The sequence below is a fragment of the Vulpes lagopus genome, chromosome 7 (assembly GCF_018345385.1).
Source record: "Vulpes lagopus strain Blue_001 chromosome 7, ASM1834538v1, whole genome shotgun sequence".
Lineage (NCBI taxonomy): Eukaryota > Metazoa > Chordata > Mammalia > Carnivora > Canidae > Vulpes > Vulpes lagopus.
In genome coordinates, this window is record NC_054830.1 from 118,320,695 (window position 1) to 118,338,872 (window position 18,178).

An 18,178-nucleotide genomic window follows, 5' to 3' on the forward strand; every position below is an offset into this window, starting at 1 on the left:
AGCGGTGATCCCATTTTTCTTTTTCTGTTTCTGCTGTCGTCATAGAAGTATAGGCTGAGGGAATAAAAGTGGTTATTTCAAGGCCATTTTGGCTTTCGGAAGGAGTCCGGAATCCTAGGTTGCCAAGGGTTTGAGACATATCTCGTAAATCAAAGGATGTTAGCCCAAATCCCAGCGCTTCAGGGTGAGCCCTCTTGCCAACAGACTCTAAAGGCTCTGGGAGGTCGCGATAGGCCCAGTTGCCACCAGAGTCGCTGGTTTCTGGCCTTGGTAAAGCGCCGCGTCCTTAGCGTGGGTTTCAGGAAGGCGCCCTCGGAGACCTCCCTCCCGACGCCAGCAGCGCTCGACCGGGGCGAGGCCTGGTCAGGCCCGCCGCGCCCGAGCTCACTTTCACTTCTTTGTTCTACTTGTTGCAAGAAGGAACATCTGGCTCCGCGCCTGGAGAGCAGACTGGATCCCGCCATGCACCTGCCCCAGGAGGAGGAGGAGGCGCACTTGACACTGACAAAAGGTAGAATTTTCTGAGCCGCATTCCCACCCACGAAAGCCGCTCGTTTGATCCCTTCAAGCTCAAGATCAAAGGGAGGCCTTTCCGGAGCTGCCGACCCGCGGAGCTCGGGGCGGAGAGAAGGGCCTCTTTGTGTGCACCGGGCAGTGGGCTCGCCCTCCCATTCCCAGCCCCGGACAGCGCGGGACGGGCTGTGCGCAGGCTGGGGGCTGCCTGGGTCTGGCCGGTGCCGCGCGGCCCGGGCTGGCGTCGCGTCCGCTAGGGAGAGCGCGCAGGCCCCAGCCACGCCCGCCCCGCGCCCCTCGGCGCGGCTCCAGCGTCAGCGGCTTCCCTCGTGGCGGGGCAGGACCCGCTTCCCTCGTGGCGGAGGCAGGACCCGCTTCCCTCGTGGCGGGGGCAGGACCCGCTTCCCTCATGGCGGAGGCAGGACCCGCTTCCCTCGTGGCTGAGGTAGGACCCGCTTCCCTCGTGGCTGAGGTAGGACCCGCTTCCCTCGTGGCGGGGTTAGGACCCGCTTCCCTCGTGGCGGGGTTAGGACCCGCTTCCCTCGTGGCGGGGGCAGGACCCGCTTCCCTCATGGCGGAGGCAGGACCCGCTTCCCTCGTGGCGGAGGCAGGACCCGCTTCCCTCGTGGCGGAGGCAGGACCCGCTTCCCTCGTGGCTGAGGTAGGACCCGCCCCTCATGGCGGAGGCAGGACCCGCTTCCCTCGTGGCGGGGGCAGGAGCCGCTTCCCTCATGGCGGGGGCAGGACCCGCTTCCCTCATGGCGGAGGCAGGACCCGCTTCCCTCGTGGCTGAGGTAGGACCCGCCCCTCATGGCGGAGGCAGGACCCGCTTCCCTCGTGGCGGAGGCAGGACCCGCTTCCCTCGTGGCTGAGGTAGGACCCGCTTCCCTCGTGGCGGGGGCAGGACCCGCTTCCCTCGTGGCGGAGGCAGGACCCGCTTCCCTCGTGGCGGAGGCAGGACCCGCTTCCCTCGTGGCTGAGGTAGGACCCGCCCCTCATGGCGGAGGCAGGACCCGCTTCCCTCGTGGCGGGGGCAGGACCCGCTTCCCTCGTGGCGGGGGCAGGACCCGCTTCCCTCGTGGCGGAGGCAGGACCCGCTTCCCTCGTGGCGGGGGCAGGACCCGCTTCCCTCGTGGCTGAGGTAGGACCCGCTTCCCTCATGGCGGAGGCAGGACCCGCTTCCCTCGTGGCGGGGGCAGGACCCGCTTCCCTTGTAGCTGAGGTAGGACCCGCTTCCCTCGTGGCGGGGGCAGGACCCGCTTCCCTCGTGGCGGGGGCAGGACCGTGTTTCTGCGCGTGGGAAAAGCTCCCAGGACCTCGCCTCCCCTGTAATTTACTGAACGCGAGTGTGAGAAACCAACCCTGTAGTCTCAGTGTATTTACAAATCTCCATTTTATGTGGCGTTTGCTGGCAGGGGCTATAATGGAATGTATGAACCAGGGAAATGAACTTGGCCCAGGTTCCCTGAGAAAGTGTGAGGAGAGGATTCTGAGCCCCTCAGCCTGTCGCCGCCTCCCTGCCAGTAGCAGAGCCCTCTTGGCCTCAGGCCACTGCCACATGCTGACTCTGGCCAGGGCTCAAGGAATGGCGGGGTGGATTTTTTTTTTTTTTTTTTTTTCTAGAAGAGAGGCGGCCAGATTGTGACTTCCTCTGGCAAGGGCTGCAGAGCGCTGCGGAAGATTTTTGCTTTTAAAGTAATAACAACCTCCTCCCACACACAAACAAACATTTATAAGCATCTCCAGAAAAACCCTCCCAGCTATGGGAAAAAATGCAGAACTGTGGGGAAAGTAACCAGGGATCTCCATCTACCCGTCCTCACATTTTAAGCACAGAACCTACAGGAAGACATAGAGGTGGAGGTTCAAAGCGGTTATGAATTTGCAGGGTGGGGAAAGAGAAGAAAATACTGCCGGCTGCCTGAGAATGGGGACAGATAAGACAAAGGCCAAAGGCATGGGATTAAAAAACACCACCTCCTGGAGGTCCAGTGGACCAGGGTGCCACAGGACCAAGCCCGCTATTGGTCTTGGGATTTGTTGCACCCTGGGGCAAATTTTTTCCCCATAGCAAAGAATCTTCTTGGAAACCAAGTGGGGTGACCTCATAGGATTCTATATACAGAAATTGAAGCTTGATTGATTGATGGATTGATTGATTTTTATCTCTGACCCTGGCCTAGGTCCTGTGTCCGAGCACCAGTGGGAGAGCCGACGAGCAGGGAAAAGCTCCAGTGGCTGAGACGGTTAGCTGAGTAAGGTTAGCTCCAACCTCAGAGAAGGAAATCATCCGTGACTCTGGAGGGAGAAGGTGGGGGCCTGAGTGACAGATGGGTCCCAGCTGTAAGAAGTGAAGCAGTGAGAGACGCAATCAGCGGGAGCAATGTAGGAGGTGGAGGAAGCCGTTGGGTTCCCACGCATCTCCTGGGGCAGGGTCTACATCTGTGAGGGGTAGTCACTCTGGTTTTGGAAGTCACTGAGTCACTGTCCTTCCCCTGGGCTCCGCCTGGGTCATTGTGCTACTCTTGTTTACCCGCCTGGACAGTGGCGGTACCAAGAGGGAATGGGGGCTAGAGAGTACCGTGTATTACCCAAAGTCTTTTTAAAATTATTATGATTACTTTTTAAGATTTTATTTATTTGACAGGGAGTGAGGGAGAGAGTAGGCAAGCACACACAAGCAGGGGGAGCAGCAGAGGGAGAGCTTAGCAGGGAGCCCGGTGTGGGGCTCCGTCCCAGGACCTCAGGATCATGACCTGAGCCGAAGGCAGACGCTTCACCGACTGAGCCACCCAGGTGCCCCACCCAAAGTCTTTACAGCTTTCTCCACTAGAGATACAAGAAAAGAAGGAGAAGTGGTCAATATTGAGACCTCTAGATATTAACAAGGCCTTTCACCAGCGTGGAGAAATCAAGCTAGGACACAGATAGGTTGAATTCGGGGTTTGGCTGTATGCCTGGCTCTCTAAGCATGGGTTGGCAAATAGCAGAGCCAGGCATCCTGCTTCAGTTCTCTCCTTGGCATCGGAAGAAAGCAGGCAGGGGTTTCCCCAAAGGTAGACCTCCCTGAATCTCATTTTTCCATCCACTGGAGGTAGTGCTATAGCAGGTTCTTGACTGTGGTTCAGAGTCTGTGACACATGTGTTGGCAATCACATGCTGTCAGGGGAAGGGCACTGACCTAGGGGAGGCTTACTCATATCCCTCGGTCCCAGTATTTCCGATCTTGGGAGAGATCTTGTGTTCCCCCAAAATGCAGTGATTTTTCATAGAAGAAAATGAAACAGACACCTCTTCTCTTTTTTTTGATGCACCCAACCTGAGAGTATTGAAACTTCAGTTGATTTGTTTGCTTGTTTTATTAACTACCTATGAGGACATTGAGGCCCAATGAATAGTTGTCTTGTTCAGATATGGCATGATGGGTGACAGTAAGAACATGGTCAGCAGGAAACACTGAAACCGGAGGCCGTTTGGGTTGGTACAGGCACTTGCCACATCAGGAGGTGGCTCCTCAACAAGACAAGAACCCCGTCTGTCTACAGATGTGCATATTGCATCCCCATTGCTTAACCAAGGTCTTGGCACATAGTGGGGACTCAACAAAAACATTTGTCTCCCATAACCTGCATTTAATCCCTTTGCAAATCCTTATGGCCCCCTTTCAAAATACGTTCTCAACCCAGCCACTTCTCACCTGCACTGCTACCACTGCCCTGGACTCAGCCCCAACACATGCATCATTGACACTCCCTGCATCTTTGTGCAATCTTCCCCCCGACCCCCGACAGCCCCCTCCCCCCTTGCAGAACCCCTTGTTATTCTCCACAAGCCAGGCATCCTGCCACATCAGGGCTTTGGCAATTGCTGTCTTACCTGCCTGGAATCTCCTTCCCCAGCTATCTGCTTGGCTCCCTGCATTACCTTCCACAGACCTTTACTTAAATGTCATTGGCTCAGCAATCCCTTTCACAACCATTCTATTAAAAACTTACCCTACCTTTCCCATCTCCCTTCCCTACTTTATTGGTCCCCATGACACTTGTTATGATTCAACATTCTGTGTGATTGATTATTGTCTTTCTCCCACCAGACTGTAAACTACATGAGGCCAGAGATTGTTGTTTTTATTATAGCCCTAGTGACTAGAAAAATGTCTGGCACATAGTAGGCACTGGGTTCATATTTGTTTAGAAAAGGAATGCAGGAAAGAACAGATGCAGATCTTTGTACACAAAAGATTACAGCAAACTGTCCATTTTCTACTTAAATAATAAAATTCTGATGCGTTTGTCAGTTGATGGAAAAATATGAACTTCAAAGACCTAATTTCTAACCAGTCCCTTAGCTGCGTGACCTCTCCAGGCCTCGCTTTTCGTAAAAGTTAAGTAAAGTTGATGATGTTGATCTTGCCTAACTCAGAGAGCCGCTATGGGGGTAAAACATTATATATATATATAAACATTTTGAAAACTATAAAGCTCCTAGATGTGCATTATTATTTCCTATGAACTCTTCTTCCCTAAGGAAGTGCTTCACACTTCAGGTAAGGTAATAAAGCATCACTCAAGCAGGACAAGTCAGCCTAACAAATTGGATGCCTTGTTAATTTCATAGGCCAGAAATATGGGAGGCGATGGGCCCCTTTGAACACTGTTCCACCACGAATTCTAAGCAGCAATTATCAGTGCATACAAGTATTCTTGATCTCCCTGACTTGGTGAAAACCCCGGTGATAGCTTTGGCAGCAATGAGCAGAAACTGTCAGTGAGGTTTACCTAATGGTCCTCAAGCCACAAATATTTATTGGATGTCTAGATGCTGAGAGGAAAAGCAAATTGCATGAGATTGAAAGCCCTTGGCCACAAGCGTAGTCTAATAAAATACAGAATCTTAACGTACATAATGCAAATATACTTTATAGATCTGGTAGTCATGATTGTAATATCAGCATTTCTGCCACTTGCCCATTTTCCCGGTCTCAGACACTTCCTATCCTCTCTCCTGTTTTAGGCTTTAGCTACTCTCAACCCCTTAGGACTTCTCCAAAACACTGTAAAAACTGCCTGTCTTTATTCATGGTGTTTCTTCAACCTCAGCTGTCTTTTCTCTTTCCTATTTTTTTTTTTTTGGCTTTGCAGCTTTTTTTCTTGCTCTCTTTTGTCCTGCCAAAATTGTTAATCCAAAGTTTAAGATTCAGCTTAGCTGTAAACTTTGCAGTGCATTCGGGTTGCTTGGCCCACCAATCTTGTTGAGTTAAGATGCTGCTCTTCTTAGCTTTCCAGCAGCACATAGCATAAAATCTATGTTGCACTCAGAATGAAATCTGGTCTTTCCCTGGGCTGTATACTCTGATCCTGGTCTCCTGTGGGCCTCGCCTCCCACTCTCTTCCCTATAAATATTGGTCTTCTTTATGGTCTTCCCATTCTGGCAACATGCCAAACTTAGGTCTTCGGGTCCTTGCATTTGGTCTTTTCTCTGCCTCAACACAATATTTGCATGTCAATTTAATGTTATCTCTTCAAATATTTGTGGAATGGTTGATTGCATATCTGTGGCCTCAGTGCCTAACAGAACTAAAGAAATGTTGAACTAATCTGAAAGAGTGCCATGATCTCCGAAACCTGCTTCCAAAACAAGAATCTATAGCCTTTCTTCAGGGGAGTATTATCCATGCAGCTGGATCTTCCCTACAATGTCAAGGCATGATGTTTCTGAATTAGTAGGATTTTGCTAAGTAACTAATGAGTCACAAGATCTCAAAACTTTTGCTTTTGATCTTAGATACTAGGCCAAGGTCCTCATGTTATAAATGAGAAAACTATGATATTCTGATTACAGCATCTGAGGCTGTAGCACCTACACGATTATCATAGCAGAAGTGTAATTTCTGAGTTAACAGAAAAATGGGGTTTGGGTTCACGTGGTTGTGATGGTTGGGACTGGAAAGTAGAAATCTGCTGAGGGCTAACTCTTACTGTGGAGTCTGTGCCTATGTGCCAACCTCCTGCTTCCCTCTGAATCTCTGACCCTGTGTTCCCATAATTCCACTGGCATTCCATTATTTCCTATTGACAACACATAGAGAAGGGGGTGTGACCCCAAGTCTTGGCAAAAGGAAGCAAGCAGTAAAATATGAATTTTATGGCAACATTTCAGTGATCTGATCACATCCCTGACACTTTAGGACTATGTCACAGAGGAGAACAGGAGACACCTACTTAATGTAGGTTGTTGGTTTTGAATTAGGAGAGCCTCAGAGCCATGGTACCATCTGTTGGTCAGTCAGTACCTATGGCGACCCCATTGTGGTGATGCTCTGTGTGGAAATAAAAGCAGAATGGGGCTTCTCAGAGTTCGAAGGATTCAGTGATCATCGATCGGCTTGGACTTCAGAGACCCAGCAGCATGCTATGATTCCATCTGTGGTTACCTCAGGCTGTGGAAGTGTTGAGGTTGCAGTTGCAGCTGGGGATGTTTTAACCAGGGACTCACAGCTTTATAAAGAATCCCTAAACAGTCCATTGTAAGCAGTGATCTCCATCTAACAACTATAGTGGTCTGAATAAAAATTTAATCACATTCCAATAATCAAAGAATCTTAGATTCCTCAGTCTCCTGGTTTAACACTTCATGTTCACAGGAGCCAGTCCAAAACTGTGACAAGGGTATGATCTGCCCTCTTTGCCAAAAGCAAACTGGATTCAAACCAAAAACTAGTTTCCATATTTTCCAAATTCTATCGAACATACATATATAGAAGGATGAAGCTCTGAACAGTTGGGTAGAAACATTGCAGTTCTTAATTTCTTTTGAGTCTTGCTTACTAAACAATACCATAATTTGGTGGCTACATTTTTCTACCTATGTTAGGCTTAAATAAGGCTTTCACAAGAATATTGCATTGCTTAAAAATATTGTGAAAAACCCTAAAAATCACCAGTCAATAAGTGTCCCCGATCTTGAGGCTTATTTCTATCCTACATTTTTTAGCTTATTATAACCCCTTGAATTTGTGCATTGCAAAAGGTGTGTATCATAGTTAGGGATATTGTAATTACAGTGTGCCATTGTATCAGTTTTCTGGACTCAGGACCAGGTAGGCTATGAAAAAGGACAGGTACAGAGGTACAGTGGAAATGACTAGGTTCTAGGCCTGGCTCTACTATTAGCTATTGATTTTTAGACAGGTCACCTCTGAGCCTTGGCAGTCTCCTCTGAAAAATTACTGGGCTGGGCTCAAGTGGAGAAAGTCAAATAGTTTGCAGGCTGGATCAAAATTTTTAGCAAACTGATGCACTAGATCTAAAGGGGATATTATAAAGGACTCCAAATATTTACTCCTACCCTAGATAGTCCAAGGGAGTCAGACATAGGTGTTTATACATAAAATCTCATCATTTTTCAAGTTTACAATGAATACTTACTAAAAAAATGGTTTTATGAGCTCAATAAAATATATGTGGAGTTATATTTGGCTGTGGACTGACTTTCTGTGATCTTTGGATATAGAGCACTTAAAATGCTTCCAAGGTATAAAATGTCACAAAACAAAACAAAACAAAACAAAATAAAACAGTTAAAAAAAAACCAAAAAAAAAAAAACAAACCAAAATAAAACAGTTATGCCATCTTTCAAGTGTCATAATGCCTCCTGTCCTTGTGAACAATGGTGATATGAAACCACCAGAAGAGCATTTAATGAATCCACTGAGGAACGCCCTGTTTGCCTCCGTGGGTCCTTGCTTCCTCCTTCTGGACATGCTTTGCCCCTGATCTGGGTCTGTAACATTCATCCTCAGTACAAGGTCACCCCAGAAAGGAGTCTTTCTGAAGCAGGGGAACCATGTCATCCAGGAAAAATTCTCTTAGTTTTCCACAAGCTGAATCTTTTTCTTCATAAGAGAACGAAGACGGTTTTTGACACGTTCAAGCACTCCAGAGACTGTAACAATAAGATGGATGAGTCCTGAACAAAGAAGGTATTTTCTCAAACCTGGATTACTTTTCCAGTTTAATAAACAAAAATGGAGAGTGGAAAATCGTACAGTCAGCATTGGTTGAATCATTAACACCAGGTTTCATGCAAATTGCCTCTAATTATGTGTGGAGTTGAATTAATAAATTATATACGGAGAAGAAGCTCTGAACAGCTGGGCAGAAACTTGGAAGCTTTCGGTTCCCTTTTGTGTTTTGCTTCCTAAATAATATCAGAATTTGGCTGATGTACTTTTCTCCTGACTCAGATTGCTCCTGGAACTTCATTGCCTGGAAACCCCACGTGATAAACGATGTTGATGCTTCTGTGTTCACACTGACAGTGGGTTTTGAGGTCATCAACTGGTAAAGTGAAGTTTGAACATATGTCTTCGGTTAACATGAAAATTCTGCAGCCACGAAATATTGTCTAAATAAGCACATATGTGCTTTTAGAGGATGTCATTCATGTGTTCATCTTGGGCAAACACACATACAGCACCCCATCTTAACCCTTCCATTACTGCTGTCCTCTGGATGTCCAGAAAGAGATTCTGTGTAATACGTGTTGTCTCTAACATCACCTCTGAACTTGGAATGAATTTTTCTCCTCAAGCCACATTTCCATGTTCAGTGTTTTATAATACTGCAAATGAAAACAGTTTTGCACACTGCCGGAAACCTACGTTACTTGTGAGAAAGTGGTGATTTGTTACAGTGAATGACATTTAGTTGAAGATACCCCCACACACCAAAAAAAAAAAAAAAAAAAAAAAAAAGGTGAGGTGGAAAGGGAGAGAAGAAGCGAAAAACTATGGCTCATGCAGCAAGGCTTGGTGTCTAATCTGAGCAACATCCAACCCTGCTGAGATGTCTTATCTTAATGACTTTGTTAAACACATTGTCTTGTCAAAGCTGTTTAGAAGCTTTTGCCTTACATGAATAATTTACAGATAGAGGTGATTTGGGCCTGATGAGATATTAAAAAAAAAATTCTCAGTGATAAGGAGCAAGCTGAAGGAATTGAATGTAAGAATAGAAAATAGAAAAGTTTCATGGGTTCCTGGGAGAAGTCCTCAAAAGGTCAACAGATGTATTATTCTGGTTTTAAGGAGAGCTCTCCTTCAGATTTCTATTTAGAGGAATAGTTCAATGAAAAAGACACCAACTCTAGGAAGGGAATCCATAATTGTTCCCATAGTGATTTAGTCTGTTACCTCGCCCCACAATCCATTAGGAAAATTATATTTTCATAATCCTGCTTTGAAGACTCAACTCTTAGTGTAGTAGGAAGTATACCTATGTTGTCCATATACATTCTATGATTGTATTGATCGCTAGGCTGTCCTGTCAGTACAAAGTACATCATCTTGACTGGCACTGATCTCATTTTGGGGGTGTCATATCATTATCCTCAGAAAATAATTCCGAGAACTTATGGGAAACTTAGAATGAGGAGAATCCTTGCCAGCCCCTTCTCAGGGACTCCCCATTTTGAAACTCATTTGAAACTCAACTTACACCCATCTGGAAACTGAATATGCATCCATCAGGGACCACTTTCCAGGGTGGAAACAAAACCTGGAAACCTAGTGTGTGGCAGGTATTCAGAAAGTACTCTGCTTAAAAATACCGGAATAGAGGGAGAAGGGTGAAAATGTAGCATTCAAGAAACCAAATGACAGAGTGGGCATTTTTACTCTTAGAACCTTCTCACCATCCTGTGTTTGTAGGCATGGAAGTAGATAAATGAGAAATCTAGGTCACCTGTGACCTGTGACCTGTGTCATGAGCCTAATTTAAGAGTTAAGTCCTAAAAGCCTCATCAATACTTATCTTAATATATGAAATCTCAATGCAGAGCAGGATCACTTTAAGTGATGGCCAAGGAAAGGTTTCTGTTGGCTTTTTCACGGTTCCAACTCAAATCTCAAATCTCATCCAAAACAAACATTGCATCTAATGCATTAAGCTCCAGGATTAGGATCTGACTGGATCTCAGAGGCTTAAGTGATAGTAAGAAATGTGTCAAGTGACAATGTGGCAGTGCACATAGAGGAGGAGGGTCAGCCTGGGGAAGGGAGAGAAAGCAATTATGCATATGTCAGATATTAGCAGGTGCCAGCCCCAGCCCCAGTCCTCCAGCTGGAGGCAAAGAATTTCCTGGGGGTGCTTCCCATAAGGAGTTTCCCATGTGCAAGGTAGGCAGCAACATGAGCATATGTGGCAGGAGGCTGGGGCCAGAACAGGGGCAAGAGCAAGATGGGGCAGCAGGCTCTTTGGAGAGCTGGAGAGTCCAAAGCAGACCACGTCCTCCTCTGCAAACCATGTGTGCCAGCAGCAGACAGTGTGCCCCAGAGGCCTGTGCCTCAGAGCACTGACCCGGTGGGCTGTCTGGCTGGGCTGGGAGCCTCCAGGATTTAAGATGTGTATGTTTCAGTGTTAATTTGCAAAAGTCCAGGTCCTTTGGATCAAATTCAGATTGCAGGTCTTGAGTTGGCCAGAACCTGGAAAGTTGGAGTTGAGTGGTGGTATGATTCTCTTCCTATCTGTTGGAACTTCTCATAATTGAGAGTCCTGTGGAACACCAATAAATGTTTTTTGATGATATTTATCAAATGGGTTTATGGATACTACGGGAAGAGGGCAAGATACCCTTTCTACCAATAGCAACTCTGATAGACAGCCTGCAGTTTTACTGGCATGTGAAAGTAAATTCTTTTTGTTGTTGTTGATGTCCTTTGGAATTTTTCTTTATTATTTTTTATTACTTCCAACCCTACTGATCAGCAAATCATCTCAATGAAGGTTGTCAGATTTAGCAAATAAAAATACAGGGCTAGTTACATTTCAATTTCAGATAAACAATGAATGTTTTTTAGTATGAATGTGTTCCAAATGTTGCATGTCTCAAATGTATAGAAGTCTCATTGCACTAGGAAGTATGCCTTTAAAAAAAAATACCTATGGGTTGTCAAATTTAGCAAATAAAAATATAGGATCCCCAGTAAAATTTGAATATTGCATAAATAACCAATAACTTTTTAGTTATTAGACATTCTTATATACTAAAATTTATTCAAAATTTATTTGAAATTCTTATTGAATGGGTGGGGTGTCCTGTCCTTAATGTGGCAACCTAAATCCCGATGCTAAGAGTATATTCTTTCATCTTAATTTTTTAAATCCCTTACAAAGTATTATGTAGAAGGTATTATGAGCTGAATGTTTGTGTAACCGCCCCCCTCCCAAATTTGTATTGTGAAGCCCTAACACCCAATGTGATGGTATTTGGAGCTGGAACTTTTGGGAGGTGATTAGGGGTAGATGAAATCATGAGAATGAGATCCAACCTTGGGATTAGTGCTCTTGTTAGAAGAGACACCAGAGAACTTGTGCACTTGCTCTCTTTTGCTGCCTCTCTCCCATCCCCCAAGCCCCCATCCCCCTGCCTCCCTTTTTCCCTCACCACACCACAAAGGAAAGGCCACATGAGCACATAGCAAGATGGTGACTACCTATAAGCCAAGAGAAGAGCCCTATGGAATAGAAACCAGCCATGCTGGCACCCTGATCTTAGACTCCCAGTTTCCAGACCTTTAAGCATATAAATTTCTGTTATTTAAGGTCTATAGTCTATGGCAACCCGAGCTGACTGAAACAGAAGGCGTGATTTAGATGTTGTGAAGGCGTCCAAAATGAGTAACATGTGGACTCTGCCCTCAAAGACCTCTAGAGAAAATGGTAGTATGCACAATGGTACTTGGTCTGCTCTGCTGCCCATATCTCTCCTGTATCTACCCCCCTCTGTTCCAGCTATAGGTTGTGCTCTAGGATGGTCCCTTTGTGATTGTCATCCCTGTGTCATATTGAACATTGTCATAACCACGCATGATATCCTTACCGGGTTCCCCTTGGTCTAAGCCATCTTCATCACTGCCAACTGAGGTAATTTCTAAAACATGGATCTGGTCAAATTGCTCCTCCAGGTAAAACCCATCAATGTTTCTTTGTTTCTTATAAAATAAAGTGCAAGCTCCACAGTATCACATAGTTTGTTTCTTCCGGCCTCATTGACCACCTCTGCCTTCCTGCTACCCATTCCTCTTTCTCTATGAATCTGATTCTCAAGTAGTACCACATGTTATGGGTTGAATTGTTGGAGTCTTAACCCAATACCTCAGAATGTGACCCTATTTGAAAATAGATTCTTTATTTTTTAGAAGATTATTTATTTATTCATAATAGACACACAGAGAGAGGCAGATACATAGGCAAAAGGAGAAGCAGGCTCCCCGCAGGGAATCTGATGTGGGACTTGATCCCAGAACCCAGGGTCACAACCTGAGTTGAAGGCAGATGTTTAACCACTGAGCCACCCAGGACCCCCTGAAAATAGATTCTTTACGAGTAAAATTAGGCCTGTTAGAATGGGCCCATCTGGTGTGACTGATGGTCCTATAAAAAGAGAAAATTTGGGCACAGAGACAGACGTGCATAGAAGCGAGATGATGTAGAGACAGAGAGAAAACCTTTAGAAGATGTGGATTTAAAAAAAAAAAAAAAAAAAAAAAAAAAAAAAAAAAAAAAGAAGATGTGGATTTGCAGCAAATCACCTAAAAGCAAAGGAATGGCAAAGCTTGCCACAAACCACCAGCAGCTAGGAAGAGGCTAGGGGTGGTTCCCTTACTGGTGTCTGAGAGAGCGTGGCCCTCCTTGCTGACATCTCGTTCTTGGGCTTGCAGCCTTCAGCGGTGTAGGGCAATGAATTTCACTTGCTTTAAGTCACCTAGTTTGTGGTACTTTATTCAGCTGCCTTAGGAAATTAATGTACCCCCTGACTTGTTTTTTTTTCCTTGAATGTGTCATGCCGCCTCACACCCTCTGATCTGCGGTGTCCTGCTCTCCTGTGTCCACCTCTCTTTGTTGACTCCATGGCCTGGTAAAGACTCTGGGAGACCTTTCCTAAGCATGTACCCTCCAGGCAGAATAAATTGGTCTTCCAGTTGCGCTCACAGAGAAATTTGTTCGCTCCTCTCCTCTCAAGCTCTTATATGCTATTGTTTCCAGTCATTTAACACCTAATGAACATCACAAATATTTGTTGGCCATGCGAAGTGCATAACACAGTGCAGATATTTGTACACTGCCATTTACCTTTCCCATAAACTCCGTGCAAAGCAGGTTTTATTAGTAGTTCTGTTTACAGACGGGAAGCTTAATGTTAAAGAGTTCAGTAAACTGTGCAAGATCATGTATCTCTAAGTAGCAAAGCCAGAATTCAAGTTCAGGCCATCTGATTCCACTGTCAACCACTCTGGCACATAGACTTCCATATATGAATCTTTCTCTCCCTTTTCACAGGTTGGATACTGTCTTTTCAACCTCTTACCTTAGCCTCCGGCTTATAGAAGTCCTCTTTACAGGGTTTGTGAAATTCCAGGGTGTTCGATTGCATTCAGTTGCAATGATTATAACACAGGTAGTATGTCTTAGGTGAACAAGAACAAATTTCAAAGGAGAGATCATATTTACTACAGAATTGACAAAGGTTTTAGTGAATATGTGATTGCAATATTTATCACATAATCCTTCTTCTTGTCTTGAAGAATATTATTACCACCAAGATAAAAAATATTGTATTTCTTCAATATTTACCATACTTTTCCTGAACTTTTAATTCTTGCTTCATTTCAGATACTTTTTCCCAATATCTCCACTGACTTAACTTGGCATGAAGCTGTAAAAATTAGTATTTCTATGTAAGATATAAAATTGAAAAAATTTTGAATATCCGTAGAATTTCAGAAGTGTTTTCCACTAAATACGTTTTTATTGCAAGTTTATTAGGTGCACAGTAATGTTATAGAAGTAGTAGCTAAGAATATGGTTGATGTAATAAATGAATGCCAAAGGAAGATTATATCACCTTTCTTTAAGAGAGCTAGGATTTACAAATATTTATTTGGATTCTTCAAGGCAATAAAAAGATGATCAGTTTTTCTTATGTCTTCAGAAGTCAGGCCATTTTGTTGCTAAAATTCCTGGATATCTCTTGGAAAAGAAGGGTGTTCTCAACAAAGTATTTCCTAAGTGTTGGATGTTAATAAGTACTACTAGAAAAAAGTATTCAAGTATAGGAAATAAAAACTAAATCAACCACTATTATTTATTTGCTAAAACTGTAGGATTTCTCAGAGGCTTTGTTTGCTAGTAGTATTTTTTAATGTTTCAAGTTTTTATTTCAATTGCAGTTAGTTAACATATAGTATAACATTAGTTTAAGTAGTACAATTTAGTGACTCATCACTTAAATACAATACCCAGTGCTGATCACAGCAAATGTTTTCCTTAATACCCATTACCCATTGAATCAAAAATCTCCCAACAAGCAGAAGTCAAGAGCCAAATGGCTTCTCAGAGAAGTTCTACCAGACATTTAAAGAAGAGTTAAAACCTATCTTTCTAAAACTGTTCCAAAAAAAAAAAAAAAAGGAAGGAAAACTTCTAAACTCATTCTATGAGGCCACCATGACCTTGATTCTAAAACCAGACAGAGACTTCACTGAAAAGGAGAATTACTGGCCAGTGTCCCTGATGAACCCAGATTAAAAAAATTCTCATCAAGATTCTAGCAAATCGAATCCAATAGTACATTAAAAGAATTATTCACCATGATCAAGTGGAACTTGTTCCTGGGCTGAAAGGGTGATTCAGCATTTGCAAATCAATCAACATGACATACCACGTTAATAAAAGAAAGGATAAGAACCATATGATCCTCTCAACAGATGCAGGAAAAGCATTTGACAAAGTAACAGCATCCATTCTTGATAAAAAACTTTCCTCAAAGTAAGGATAGAGTGTACCTACCACTACGTTGTAAAAGCCAGACATGAGAGACATGTTCCTCAACAGGGAACAAATGAGATCCCTTCCCCCATGGCCAGGAACAAGACAAGGGTATCCACTCTCACCACTGTTGTTCAACATAGTACTGAAAGTTCAAGCCTTAGCAATTAGACAAAAATAAATAAATAATAAATAAAAGGAATCTGAGTTGGCAAAGGAGAAGTCAAATTTTCATTCTTCACAGGTGATATGATATTCTATGCAGAAAATTCAAAAGACTCCAATGAAAAATTGCTAAAACTGATACATGAATTCAGTAATGTTGCAGGATACAGGCTTAATGTACAGAAATCTGTTGAATTTCTATACACCAGTCATGAAGCAGCAGAGAGAGAAATCAAGGAATTGATCCCAATTACAATTGCACCCAAACTCACAAGATGCCTGGGAAGAAACCTAACGATACAGGTAAAAGATCTGTACTCTAAAAACTATAGAATGCTCATGAAAGAAATCAAAGAGGACACAAAGAAATGGAAAAACATTCCATGGTCGTGGATCGAAAGAACAAATATTGTTAAAATGTCCATACTACTCAAAGTGATTTATTCATTTAGTGCAATCCCTATCAAAATACCACTAGTATTTTCCACAGAGCTAGAACAAACAACCCTAGTGTTTGTACAAAACCACAAAAGACCCTGAATAACCAAAGCAATCTTTTTTTTCTTTTAAGATTTTATTTATTTATTCATGAGAGACCCAAAGAGAGGCAGAGACATAGATAGAGGGGGAAGCAGGCTCCCTCTGGGGAGCCCGATGCGGTACTTGATCCCAGGACCCTGAGATCATGCCCTGAGCCAAAGGCAGATGCTCAACCACTGAGCCACCCAGGTGCCATTAATCAAAGCAATCTTGAAAAAGAAGAGCTGGAGGAAGCATCACAGTTCTGGACTTGAAGTTCTTCTATTACAAAGCTGTGATCATCAAGACAGTCTGGTACTGGCACCAAAATAGACACGTAGATCAATGGAACAGAATAGAAAACCCAGAAATGGACCCACAGCTCCATGATCAACTTCATCTTCGACAAAGCAGGAAAGAGTATCTAGAGGAAAAGAGGCAGTCTTTTCAACAAATGGTGTTGGGAAACCTGGACAGCCACATGCAGAAGAATGAAATTGGACCACTTTCTTATACCATTCACAAAAATAAAATGGATGAAAGATCTAAATGTGAAACAGGAAACCATCAACATCCTAGAGGAGAACACAGGCAGCAACCTCTTTGACCTCGGCTGTGGCAACGTCTTCTAGACACATCTCCTGAGGCAAGGGAAACAAAAGCAAAAATGAACTATTGGGAAGTCATCAAGATAAAAACTTCTGCATGGTGAAGGAAACAACAAAACTAAAAGACAACCCATGGAATAGGAGAAGATACTTGCAAATGACCTATCTGCTAGTAGTCATTTTAAATCCCCAGAATAAGAAATTGCAGCATTTTGCATATTTATTTTTCTCCATCACCTCCTTAATGAGGTGATCCAAGAAAAAGAGTTTACCAACTTTTGGTTTATTATTCATTTGCTAGAGATTAGAACGAAACTTCTTCTTCTTCTTTTTTTTCCATTTAAAAAGATTAGTTTATGTTTGAGTAATATTTGTCTTGAAATAATCTTCATTGAGTTACCCAGTTTATCAGTGATTTAAGACTTACATATTATGTCATTTTATTCATAAATCCTGGACCAGACAGACATGTTCCAGTGTTTTTTCCCTCAGTGAGAAAATCACAAGTGAGCACTGGACTTTCTGTCTACTACTGGATTTCCTTCTTGAATTTAGATATAGAAGTATATTTATCCAGCATATCTTCATAAATGAATTAATGAGTAAGTGAAATAAACAAATAGCATACCTAATATATCTTGAAAATGAAGGAAGGCCTTCATGTAACTTTTTGTATATTACTAATGTACCATTATAGAGTAACTGAATTCATCCTTAATAAGTGAAATCACAAAAACTGAAGAGCTGGGGAGGGGTAAATAGTGAAAATCAAGAGCTTCATGTTCATTTAGGCATGTGAAAAGATGCTAAAAAACTAAATCGCAGGTAAATGGTGAGATTATCCATTTAGCTTATCAATCAATAATATTAAGACCGTATGGGTAAAATGGAAAGAATTTCAAATTGGGAACTTGCTATTTCTAAAAGTGGCCCTAGGATATTCTGGAAGCACAGTGACTTCATGGGTCTGGATGCTTCATTCTTTGTTGAGGTTGGTGCATTTTGTTGGGGCTTAAACAATAAAAAAGCCTGAAGTTTGAGAAGAGAGAGAAAAAAGCAAGGGCAGACTTTTTTTTTTGTATATTTCACTAAGAAATTTACACCCAAGGTTTAGATGATATTCATCTATAATTGTGGTGATGAATCTGCTAAAGTGTAAATAATTCAACTCACACACTGTTGCTCTCTACTTTCCTGTTTCTCCTCTTCCCCTCCCTCTCCCATCTAGTTCATGCCAGGCAATAGCTGTTCAGAAATATTGAATAAATATTTGTTGAGAGAAACTAAGTTTTGGAAAGCAGCACATTTGACAGCAATTTGTCTTGAGAATTCATAGACATTCTTCTGCCATTGTGAAAGCTCTGAATAAAGGGTCAAGAGCCTTTAGGAACTGATAGAGTAATATTATGTGTGAAACTAATTATATCTGAAGGTCCTAAAACTGGTTTTTAAAAAAATCCATTTTCAGAAGAAATTCTTAAGGGAAACAAATGGTTAGTGGTTGCTTTAGTTACTCCTCCCAGTAACACTGTGAAGTAGATAT

At 43.3% G+C, this 18,178-nt stretch overlaps 1 long non-coding RNA gene across 4 annotated transcripts in view; it reads left to right on the top strand.

Moving 5' to 3' along the window:
• Positions 1–18,178, top strand: part of LOC121494892 — a 207,981-nt gene that overhangs the window by 84,263 nt on the left and 105,540 nt on the right. The window contains exons 5-6 of one of the 4 annotated variants that reach the window (XR_005988921.1): positions 418–511; positions 2,697–2,773. The exons of 2 other annotated variants lie outside the window; for them this stretch is intronic. This is a non-coding gene — a long non-coding RNA (uncharacterized LOC121494892). Of the gene's footprint in view, positions 1–417; positions 512–2,696; positions 9,850–18,178 lie in introns of those variants that run through there. One more of the 4 variants, XR_005988920.1, reaches the window with a different exon arrangement.